This window comes from Polypterus senegalus, chromosome 11 (assembly GCF_016835505.1).
Source record: "Polypterus senegalus isolate Bchr_013 chromosome 11, ASM1683550v1, whole genome shotgun sequence".
NCBI classification, from domain to species: Eukaryota; Metazoa; Chordata; class Cladistia; order Polypteriformes; family Polypteridae; genus Polypterus; species Polypterus senegalus.
The window spans coordinates 18435247-18447994 of record NC_053164.1 but is presented as its reverse complement, the minus strand read 5'-3'; the positions used below and the strand labels follow the sequence as shown (position 1 = coordinate 18447994).

The 12748-nt window shown below is 38.6% G+C and overlaps 1 protein-coding gene across 2 annotated transcripts in view; it reads right to left on the bottom strand.

The window, feature by feature from the left end:
* The window catches only part of sipa1l3 (signal-induced proliferation-associated 1 like 3), a 306750-nt gene extending 295835 nt beyond the window's left edge, over positions 1–10915 (bottom strand). The window contains exon 1 of one of the 2 annotated variants that reach the window (XM_039768114.1): positions 10665–10915. The gene's annotated coding sequence lies outside the window, so the exon portion shown is untranslated. Of the gene's footprint in view, positions 1–9797; positions 10611–10664 lie in introns of those variants that run through there. The other variant, XM_039768115.1, reaches the window with a different exon arrangement.
* Between the last annotated feature and the right edge of the window lie 1833 nt (positions 10916–12748).

The following is a 12748-nucleotide window of genomic DNA, read 5'->3' as shown; positions in this document are numbered from 1 at the left end:
TCACATATGCAGTATGTATGATCCCTAAACAAAGAAAATGATGTCTGCATGTTCATAACTTCAAGACAGTATGACCAACAAAAAAGAAAAATGTATATTATTTAAGTATCCAGTCATAAGAGGGATTAATTTAGAACAAGATGGCAAGGGATGGATCTAATCGCCACAGAATCCTGCAATAATTCTACATGGCACAGTTTTCAAATATTCAGGACAGTGTAATGGGGAGTTGCAGTATTTTTAAGAAGGACGTAACACACACCACAATGAGACTTTAAACAAACCACACACACATATACACAGTGCAGCCTAGAAGTTGCAATCAACCTCACAGCTGTTCTTTGGTTTGTGAGAGAAACCTTGGAAGGAACATTGTATATCATTACTATTGTTTCAAAAACAGTATTTGAAAAAGCCTCTTCAGATCCTTAATTAGTTTTATTATAAGGCATTGTGGTGTATTGGCTAAGGCATTCAACTTTAAACCAAGGTTGTCAGTTCTTTCCCCATCTGTCACTCACTGTGTAACACTAAGCAAGTCCTTCAACCTGCTTGTGCTTCAACTGTAAGACATATCTATTAACAGGTGTAACACATTCTGAGCCTGAGTCGCCTTGGGTAAAGATGGGTAAAGGTGTTAACCAAATACACAACAATAATAGTAGCAAGAATAATGTTACATTTTTTATTTTTGTAAGGGGGAGAGGAAAGAAGCAAATGAGGTCAGCAAAAGATCACAAAATTCAGGGAAATTTGTATTAAAAAAATCACCTATCAGAACAAACAATGCTATCTAAATTGCATTATCCAATTCATTATATCTCCTGCAAATACAGAATATCATAACATGTCAGGCTACTAGTGTCAGCCCCAGCAGCCAGGGCTCAATTCCAAAGCTGATCATTCTGTGTTAAGTTTATGTGCCCTACCTGTGCCCACATAGACTTTCCTCCTGGTCTTCTGATTTCCTGACACATCCCAAACAAAGCCATGTGCATCGGGTGAATTGGGGTCTCTAAACTGAATCATAATAAACACATGTGACTGGAACCCTGCACAACGGATTATTCCTGCCTTTCATTCAAAGCTGTTCCAGATCACTGCACTGTTGTACTGAACTGAAAGGGTTAACAAGTGGAAGTACCTATATTCAGATCTAATATTTCATTATTGTTTATGAAACAAATTTACAAACGTTCAAAGGCAACACAATTTTTGGACATAAAACTCAAAATTATTACTGCTAGTATTAAACAGATATCTCTCTCTTGTAAAAGAAAAATCCTGGAAGGGAAACTAGAGAAACGAGACATGATAGTCTTGGATCTTCTCGGAAGACAATTTGACGTCCCGCGAGAGACACTAACATCACGCGAGACAAGGCAGTGAGACAACATTTAAAACAAGTTCACAGACATCTAACCTAGCATTTGTTGGAATGCTTTTGGCAGACACGCTTCATGTGCTTCCAGCTCTCAAAACAACAAGCAACAAGCAGAAGATGCAGCTCGCCAGCAGATGATCCGACTGCTACTCCTTAGCATGCGAAAGCCAAATCCCCCAACCCCCTTTAACAACACGGCGGCAGAGATGCGAAGTGGCAAAAGGACAGCTGCTGTACAGGCTTTTAAATGATCAACGCACAGCGCGACAAGCAGAATAAGCAGCTCGCCAGCAGCAGCAACAAGCCAGCGGATGATCCGACCACTTCTCCTTAGCATGCGTTCAGCCGCCACCCGTTCACAACGCGAGCAGCGTTATATGTCCTGCGAGAAAGAGATTTAACCACACCCGGGGAAGGAAATAAAGGACAAGTACAGTATTGTTTTTACAAACGTTTTAAAGTAAAAGTGAAAATAATGCATATGTAACAAGTCCCATGAAAATAATCTCTTTAAATTGTAAAACTATATCTGGAAAACCAAACCTGGGAGTGGGTGAGCGAATCAAGCAGGGGGTGGAGCCCCCAAGCATAGTATAAATAAATTAGAAACATAGGCCTGCAAGCACAAAAGAGGCAACGCCTGATTGTGCACGGACTTTAAGAACTTCTGAACATTCGAAGAAAATAAATCATTTCCTTTTCATTTGCAGAAAAAGTATACCTTAATTATTTACGTAAACAAATCAAAAACGATTAGTAGTTTTGTGGGGTTTTTTTTTGTGATTTTCTACCAACAAGCAGAAAGTCAGTGGAGAAACTGAAATGAATGCACATCTTATTGGTACATAATAACAACTTAACTACCTGGCTAAGAAGCCTAAAACACATATCGATTAAATACTAAGAAAGCTTACAGTACAAAGAATAAAGCCCTGCAACCCACAAATGTATGTTAGTGTGTTTTTTTTTACAAAATTGTGCAATTCAAACATAAATGTGTATGCACATACAAATTATTCTATGGTGTACATGAACAAGCTGCATCCCTTCAAAAACAGATTTCAATCATCTTGTAAACAAGCCAAAGGTGGATCATGCCTATTACAGAATTCTTACCATTTTATCAAATTATAAGATGGGTGTTTTTGCAGCTGTTCTCCCTCATTCTGATATTTATAATAATAATAATAACTCTTTGCATTTATATAGCGCTTTTCTCACTACTCAAAGCACTCAGCAATTGCAGGTTAAGAGCCTTGCTACAGGGCCCAACAGAGCAGAGTCCCTATCGGCATTTACGGGATTTGAACCAATGCAGATCCCTAGCCTGAGACAGCACAGGTCAATCTGAACAGCAATATCCAGTATGGGTTCAATTTATGGAGCAAAGGCAGAAAGGATTGACAGCACTAAGTGGACAAACAGTGCTTCTCCGAAAGTCAAGATGATAAGCATACAAGTACAGTTAAAAGAACACTGGTCTGCAGGTGTCAAGTTGCTTTGTTAGGAGAAAGAGACTAATGGGGTTTGGGCACACATGAAGGCAAAGAGAGGATGACTAGGTGAAATGAGATATGGTGACTAATGGAAGAGGTACTATGCCAAGACGAAACCAGCACAAAGCATGGCTGTTACTCCAATAGGTGGGAAAAATTATAAGGTAGAGGAATGAGCAATCAATCAGCCTAAGTAAACCAGGAGTGTGGCTCCTAAATCAGCTGTGAATGCAGCATATCACAGAACAAAAGAAAACTGACAAACGAGAAACTATTCAATTCATCAGGGTTATTTTGTCTAGTTACTAGCTAACCTGTCCCAATAAGTCTTCCAGATACTTCTTAAATGTGGTCAAGGTTTCTGCTTCAACTACATGTCTTGGTAGCTTGTTCTAGATTCCCACAACTCTGAGCCTAAACAAATGCTTCCTGGAATCAGTCTTAAATGCAGTTCTCCTTAACTTTCACTGGTGTCTTCAAGTATGTGATTCACTATCAAGCTGAAAGAATTCTGCTGGATCTAAATTTATCAATGCCTTTGAGGATCTGTAAACTCGGGATCAGATCCCCACACAGTGTTCTCTATTCCAGACTAAAAAAGTTTAATTCTCGGAGTCTGAAAAACATGTCCTTTGGTCCTGGTTTACATCTGGTTGCACTTCTCTGCACAGCTTCAACTGTCGCTATGTCTTACTTGTAGCATGGTCACCAGAACCACAGTACTCCATATGCAGTCTCAAAAAAACTGGTCCAAGCAGATTTTATCATGGAAATTCAATTTTTACTTTATAAAAATCTGATGGGGGCACATTTATAACAGTTTTAAAAGTAGAAGCGCTGAAAGTATGACTATGAAACTGCAGAAAATACTATAATTGGTGCCACATAACACGATTTCTAGTCAGAGAGGTTGACCAACTTTACAACTGGACTGCTGATCTGGATGTCAGATTGCATGACTAGGTTTTCCAAAGCCTGACAATATACAGGACTCCTTGACGACTTTTTAATTTAAAAAACAGCCAATAATGTTCTGCCTGTCTGTGCTGGTGCTGTACAAATACTTACCTGGCAGAACGAGTTAACACAGAATTGCTGCCAAGCTGGGTGCCGATTGGTTACCAGCTTTTGCACACACGCAGATCCCGCACCTATGAGTTCAGACAAAGATCAAACCTTTTTGATTTTATTGGGGCAATTTAGAGACCAATTGGATTGAGTCACTAGACATGTCAGACTACATGACTACTGTTCATGGAAGTGCACCATGATTGCCTCCAATTCACAAAAATTATACAAATTTAGTCTTAGACAGAAAAATTACTGTAAAAGTTGTGCAATGGGACAGGGCCTTTAGAAACATTTAATGCAAACTGTTTTAATTATAAGCATGGCTCAATTTCTTAAAGGCCAGGACAACACTGGAGAACAACACTGGGTCCAGGAATAAAAGAACCACAGTGCTCAGGTTCCTTCCCCCTTTTAAAATTCACCCATCAATTGTCTGTACCATTTTTATCACAGTTTCCGTAGCAGCAAAAAGCCACTGCAGGTACCTCATCAGAAGATGTGTTCTTGCAAATCATAACAATTCAAAGTCTCTTAAAAATAACTTGTTTACTTTATTACTAGTGTCTAAAATACAACATATTACCAAAACATCCATTCATCCATTTTCTAAGCCTGCGTTTTCCATTACAGGATTAAAGGGAGAAGAAACCTTTAATATCAAGGAGCAGGGAAGATGCCAACAACAAACTTAACAGCCAATGTAGTAGGATAAAAACTATATAATAATACATTTAGAGCTTGGTTAAGAATACCAGCAGAAAATAAATAAGATTACATAATTACCATTATTTTTATTTATAAATGTGCCTGAAATTATCATAATGCGAGACAAATAAGATAAAGTAGCATATGAAGGACAAAGTGGCTTCTGACAAAGCAGCTAAAGGGCAGACCACACTAAACAGTTAAAGGAATATTGTGACAAGCATCCAGAGAAACAGCCATCCCTGAAGCATCAATAATACATGCACCTGTTTTTACTGCAAGACTGTTGTGAACTAAGCCCCGAGGGTTTCACATGGCCCACCTCCACCCTCTGCCAATCAGGAGAGAGTTTTGAGCCAAAAGTTATGCTTCCTCAAACAAATGTTAACACTCATTCAGATCAGTCTTATTACAATGCTCAAATATCCAAAAACAGTTTTTCATACTGCACAAAGGAAGCCAACAGCAACAATTCCTTTTGTTTAGTTCTCAGCTAAGACTTAAAAGCCCTCACCATCATTTCATTGCCGTTATTCTCTGCCGATAATCCACACCAAAGAAGAAAAACTAGACAGTGTTATGTGACTTGACAGCATTATTCATGCCTGCTTGAGAAAAATAAAGGAATGTGTAGATAGCTTGGTCAAAACTCATCATGATTTCAGCCAGTCAAAAAAATTACACTTTACAGTGTCTGCCTCAGAACCTCCTTTGCCAGTCAAGGCTACAGTGACCAAACAAACGTAAAAGGTCAGAGCAACACAGCGACATTTTTATTGCTGCTTAATAATAATGTTCATCAACCATAATTATTTAATTCTTTAAATATGTACTCATGTTTGCTTTTGAATGAAGGCTGTTACATTTCAAAAAAAAGATAAAAATGAGCACAACATACCATACTGTATTGTGGACAGAAAATTTATATTTAACATACAAATATTTATTTAGTGTGGCTTCTTTAATCCAAAGTGACAAACAAATCATCGTAATAACGTTACGTTAATAAAAACAAGAGCGAAATGTGCACACAAGCGATATTATATTATATTATGCTGTATTTGCTTGTTGTGACACATGCAGGCAAAGAAACATTTTATAAAATAAATACTTCTAGCGAACACAGATGAGGTATTCACGGATACAATTTCTCCATGTTTTAGATTTATTCACAAACAAATGTACTGAAAAGATCAAGTTGTGTTCATCAACGCAAGTCTAAATCTTGTACTCTTGTTCAAAATAAACTCATTTTTGAAGTTCAAGTATTCCAATTGTGTCAGTATCATGTTCTCAGCATTAAAAATGAAATGCACTTTAATTGTATGATGAAACTCCCAACGCTATGCTCCACTTCTGTATAACACCTCCTTATTTTGATATCAAATGAAAAATGATAACATACAGTACTGCTTACCTTGAGCCTGAACAAATAAATGACCAACTCCCATTGCCCTCTCAGTCAACAATACCGTACTTGGCAGAATGCAATGAAACAAAGTATAATCTGCTAATTACAGCATGAAGCTGACATTACTACCACAGGAGCAATTATCCAGATTGTACATTATAAATTATCTAATCCCACAAAAAAATGTGATAAAACTAGAAGCTTGTGAGCATGTCTGACTGGGGCTAGGCAGTTCAAGATAACATGAACTGTTAGCATATATTAGATAAGATATACAGTATGTGTGTCATAGTCTTACCACCTACAGAGATCTGTGCTGAATTTCCAGCCAGGTCATAGTCTGTGTGAAGTTTGCACAACATCTCCACGTTTCCCCAAGTGTACTCTCATTTCCTTCAACATCTCAAAGATGTCTATGTCGAGTGAATTATTAATTTAGACTAAATAAACCATTATTCCACATTGTGTGCGTCACCTTGATCTATAATGGACTAGCATGCCATTGTAGGCTGCTTCCTGGCTTGCACCAGGATTAACCTGGATTAATAAAAAAGGCACAATTCAGTAAATCCTGAATGAATGAATCAATGCAATAGATGATGTGCTGATGACTGGAAATGACAAATTATTACTCTATGCTGGTAAAGGGGACATAACATTTACATAGTGATTAAAACAAGTTTGTCTAATTTAAATCATTCTGTGTTGGCTATATAAAACAGAGGGGACTGGGCGGTCTCTTGGTCTGGAACCCCTACAGATTTTAGTTTTTTCTCCAGCCTTTGGAGTTTTTTTTTGTTTTTTTCTGTCCACCCTGGCCATCGGACCTTACTTATTCTATGTTAATTAATGTTGACTTATGTTTATCTTTTATTGTGTGTTCTATTTCTCTATTCATTTTGTAAAGCACTTTGAGCTACATTTTTTTGTATGAATATGTGCTATATAAATAAATGTTGATTGATTGATTGATAAAACATTGTACTTTGACCCATCAACTGAACAAAAACTAAAGTGTACATAATCATGTTAAACCAGGAAATATTTTTAACAAGAACATGTGACCCTGTGTTGGTCACATGCAGGTACACCTGGCTGACCCACAAGCATCATAAATAACCACAAAATAAGCAAAAAGAAAAAGCACCAGTGCTTTCAGGCAACAATTAAAATACGTTAGGAACAGAAAGCAAGTGAAACAAACTAAAAGAGGTTTTATGCTTCTCGCATCTTACTGTACAATGATTCTTGTTACTGGGTGAAAGACAATGCAATAACCTCAAGTTCTTTAATGGAGTTAAGATAAAAAAAAAAAAAACACAAAACAAAATCAAAACCAATACAGTATCAACTGGTCACCTGAAACTCAAGAATAACACCAATCTTTCAAACCATTTGTCTTCTCCACTATTCAGTGAAGAGAGATGAAGCCTACAGGAAGGTGCAAATTAATTCTGGATGGAACACCAATCCTTCATTGAGCACTGTCATGCAGTGTTCATCAACCTGTCAGCCGCCATTCTTAAATACAGAAAGAAAACCTGAGACTAATCCACAAAGACACAAGGAGAAAGGACAAAGTCCTTACAGTGACCAAGTACAGAAGTGGTCATGCCAACATTCACAATAAAAAGGTGCCCTGTAAATATACCAAAATGAGCAATAAAGAAACATTTTCACAACATTTTGAAAGCAATTATGATCAAGATGCTGGTATCTCTCTTAAATCAAATGCCTGCCGTTGCCAAAGTGGTAAATTCAATCATTAACATTACGGAGTCTTCATAGGTAATTTCATTTTAGAGTGGATTAAACATGTGAATCCAGCACATACATTAATATTTCTTAAAAACCTTTTTTTTTTTTTGAGGGGATAGCACCCTTAACTGAGTACAGGAGCAGAGCTCTCAGGTAAAATACAAGTATACATTTTACAAAATACTACAGAATTAATACACCTAAAGACACATTTGTTTAAACACACAGAACAACCCAAGAAGTCTGAATCTGATACACAGAAACCAATAATGTCTCTCTATTAATTGATGAACTATGGCCAATTGACACGGACACCAATAGTAACAAAGCAGGAACCAACTTAGCACATTATGAAACAATACTTGACAACTTGCTGCTCCCCTGTATGTACGTACGACTGTAATCATCCACTGATGGCAAAATATTTACATTACATGTGCATCTGATGCTTTTATCCGAAGCGACTTATGAAAGTGGTCAACATAATCGAGTAAACGTCAGTATGGGGAACTATTTGGGTACAAGTTTTAATAGATCACCACAAGTGATGAGCTCAGAACAAAGTGCAAGCTAGTGACACTTCTTTAGTTACCAGAACCTATTAAACTCATTATCAATTACAAAGAAATTCACAAAACAAGAGAGTCCTCCAACACTTTTAAACACATTGAAGGAGTCCTCAATTACAAAAGGAGGGGAGCAGCTTATTTCACCACACATGACTGGCATCTGGATTGAGATCTGGCATAACCAGGCATCATTCATCAGTATACCGGAGTGGTCAAGAAGGATGAGAGAACCTCAGAAGTATCTATCTATATATATATATATATATATATATATATATATATATATATATATATATATATAGGTGCTGACCCATTACCTACTCTGTAAGCAAGCATCAAGGATTTAAACTCAACACAGTGAGCTAGTGTAGCATATGCATTAACGTAATAAGCCATTTGCTATAGATACGTCATGACACATCTGCCCTTTCTAGATGTTTGAGCATACACAGGCCTAAAACAACAACAACAACATTTATTTATATAGCACATTTTCATACAAACAGTAGCTCAAAGTGCTTTACATATTAAAGAATAGAAAAATGAAAGACATAATTATAAAACAAAATAAATCAACATTAACTTCGAATAAGTGTAAGGTTCAATGGCCAGGGGGGACAGAAAAAACAAAAAAAACTCCAGACGGCTGGAGAAAAAATAAAATCTGTAGGGATTCCAGACCATGATACCGCCCAGTCCCCTCTGGGCATTCTACCTAACATAAATGAAACAGTCCTCTTTGGATTTAGGATTAAATTTAAAAGTGTGAAAGGATTGCTTTATCTTACTCTTCTTACTCTTAGTATTCCTCTCCAACTTTCCAAAAAATAAAATGAAGTCACTTTTTTCAGCCTTGTTAACATGCTCGATGTTCTCAAATAATATCTTCCAATAAGGTGAAAAAAAAATCCAATGTTGCCAAAAAGGATGTTTCAAATGTCTATTTTGATTATGAAAAGTGAGGCAACTCGGAAAAAATGTGCAGACTGGCAAATACCAACTCTAACAGGATATTAAAAAAAAAATCAAACCTCTGTTAAATATTAATCTTCAACTTCAGTTCTAGCATCATTCCGAATAAACCAGTATGGTGGCAAAACCTATTGCATTGTTTTTATCATCCTAGTCCTAAACCCTGGGTTGACTCCCAACTTCTGCGTGAAGTGTGCATACCTTTTAACTCATGTGAAGTAACCCAACCAGCTAGGCTGACTGGTGACTCAAGACTGACCCAGTGTGGGTGTTATCATACCATGGACTTGTTCCTCCTGCTTTACAGCCAAACTATTCTCCGCCTCTTACATTCCCCTATACTGTAAAAAAGTAATCATATTTGGTTTTTGTAGAAGCTTTCAAACAATCACCGAACACAAATTAAAACACATCAGTCTTTACACTCTTACCCTGACCGTGGGTCGTTGATGGATGGACTATGCCCGTGCGGCACCAGGAAAAGAAACTGCAGCACTGGACGCAGGTTCACAGCTAAGTGCGCTGACGTTTGGGCCAATTTACGATTCTTATCGACCTGACAAGATAAGCCTTTGGAATGCTGGTAGAAACCCACAGCCGACCGAACACAGGAGGCAATAAAAAAAATCGTAACGTCAATGCCTGTGTCTAAATAAAATATGAAACCAACACTATCCAGGGACAACCTTCGAGGTCTCTTCGCTTACTGTTACAGTTCGACAGTTACGGTTGACTGTCGGTATACGCCACAGACTTTCTAGTTTGTCAATAAAGCGTGAAATGTGTTACGAGGCCTCCAGCAGGTGACACTATAGGCCATCAAGGTGTCGCGGTCCTGCCCATTACACAAACCCTCACCGTTCCTTTTTTTTTTTTTTTTGTAAAATCTCTCAACAGCGATCCCAACTTGGACTCGCAAAGGGCTTCTGGGATATGTAGTTCTGGTGAAGGTACGGGAGACGTAAGGAGCAATGACACACCTGGATGGCAAAAAACTACAAACTCCGACATTCGCGATCGAGGAGCGTGCGCACGGGTCTTCGGATAGGACAGATCAGGAAAGACTTCTTTATCGTGTAATTATAAAATATGTTTAGAAAAACCGCAACAGCGCGTCCAGAATACAACCTATTCCAGTGAAAGAAAAAACGATGAGCCAGAGAAATAAACCGACCCTTCTATAACCACCAGTCCGACGTCCAGCTGGCGACAGTCAACATGCCAGCTCCCCACACTACCAACTGCTATGAAACAAGTTGAGCAAAAGCTTCATTTATCAACTTTCACCGGTCTCTTACCTGCGATGCGACCTAACGTCTTCGACGTTTTGGGATGTTTGTGTTCTTATTAATTTTTTGCGCTCAGTGGTTAGAGAGTCTGTCCTTTAAATCCCCGGTTAAAAGCTCCGTGCATTCGCTTTCGCTTACGAGCCTGCTCGTTCAGTCAGCCAGTCTCACACACACACACTCTCTCTCTCTCTCTCTCTCTCTCGCTGTCTCCCCCCCTAGCGCTACAGCCAAGGCAACCGCAACCCGACACGCGCAGCTCGTCCCAACCACCAAATAGACATCAGTGCGCAAGCGCTCCGCGCCCTGTCCCTGAGCGGCCGCTGTCGGCTCCTCCTGAGCGCGTCACATGCAGCCGTGAGCAGCCACTAGAGGTCGCGCTGCCGTGTAAATTTCATTAGTATGCTAGGGGAGAACAGTAATTCATCAGTCACAGCTTTTCCTCCTCTGTAACACTTTACATATTCAGCTTGTAAACTTAAAAAAATATTAAGCTGAATTGTATTACAATCAAGTGAAATGACAAATAAAACACCAATACACTCTTTTCCTGAGCCTGTGTTTCCAAAAGTAAAAAGTGACAAAGAACTGGGTCCCACCCTGGCAGCATCATGAACCACCTCTGGATGGGGCACCACTTTACAGCAATCAGCACAGAGTGACAGTCGATATCACATCCAAACACTTCCTTATATCCTAATTTAACTAGGAGTAAGTGTAGGGCTGTGTCATCATACAAAGGAAAAAATGTTTAAAGGTTATATCCACAGTGAAAAGGAAAGAAGGTTAAAGACACAATGTTTTGACTGTAAAGCCTTCATCAGATGCGCAACTGAAAAAGAAAATGCAAGCAACATATGGGTTGGGATGGGGAACAAAGCCATTACAGATGAAAGATGAAGAGGTGAGAGAAGGGGAGTAAAAGCTGCCATTAAAGATGATGAAGGGAGAGACTAAAAAGTTAGATGATCATTAAGAAATTTGTAATTCCAGGCTGAGAATGAGCTCAGCTTCTTCTGTTTTTCTTTGTAGCCTCGTGAAATGAACAGATTGCTGTATCTATGATGAAGGACTGTGAAGTGATCTACAATTGGCTTTGTGAGGTCTTTGATCTTAACTTTTCAAACATGTATTCTGACTTTGCTAGCCATGTTCTCTGTTTCACTCTGTAGATGGATGGACACTTCCTACAATAAGATTTTTTGATTGGCACAAGGTTCACTGCTTAATATTGAATTTACAAGAAGGTCTAGATACAAGGGTATTGTCAGTGACATATTTGCAAGTAACACAGGGGCTCATGTTACAGCTTAAAGTGCCTGGTGAGGAATGTGGCTCTCCTCTATGAAGGTAGCTGTGGTGGAGAAATTTACATAGGTTAGGTGTTTGATGGAAGGAGATCAAAGTAGGGTTAGGTAAAAAAAAAAGGCTCATGTGAAAGGATCAGTCTGAAAAATGAGGAACTTTTGTTTGATGACCCATAGGAAAGATAGAGTATTAGGATTGAGATGCAAAGACCACTGGGATGTGGGTTTCATTATTGGGTTCTTAGAGTAGATGTTACAAGATCTACTCTTGGCTCGATTGAAGGCCTTGTCCACAATATCTATCAATGAGGAAACTCTTCATTCTGAGTGCTTCATTACAGAATTCAGTCTCATCATGGCAGAGTTGGTGGAATCTTGCGTAGAAAGCCTAGTTAGAAAGAAAAGAAATGCTCCTCCACCCAGCCGATGAAGATGTTGGCATAGCTAGGTCCCATTCTAGCACCCAATGCAGCTGCATTGACCTGGTGAAAAAAAGTTATCAATTATTGAGGGTACGAACCAGCTTGGCCAGTCTGATGAGAGTGTTCCTGGGAGGATTCTGGACTGGATATCTGTTGAATGCCTGGCTGAAGGCAACAAAACCTTCATTGTGAGGAATAACTGTGTGCAGAGAGGTGACATCTATGGTAAAGATAAAGCAGTCAGGACGGTGAAAACTACAGCTGTTCAACAACTGGAGAGCATGGTTAATATCTTTTAAGTATGAAGGGAGACCTTCAATTTAATTTAACTTGTGTGGATTGTTCAATTCCATTTAACTTCTGCCAG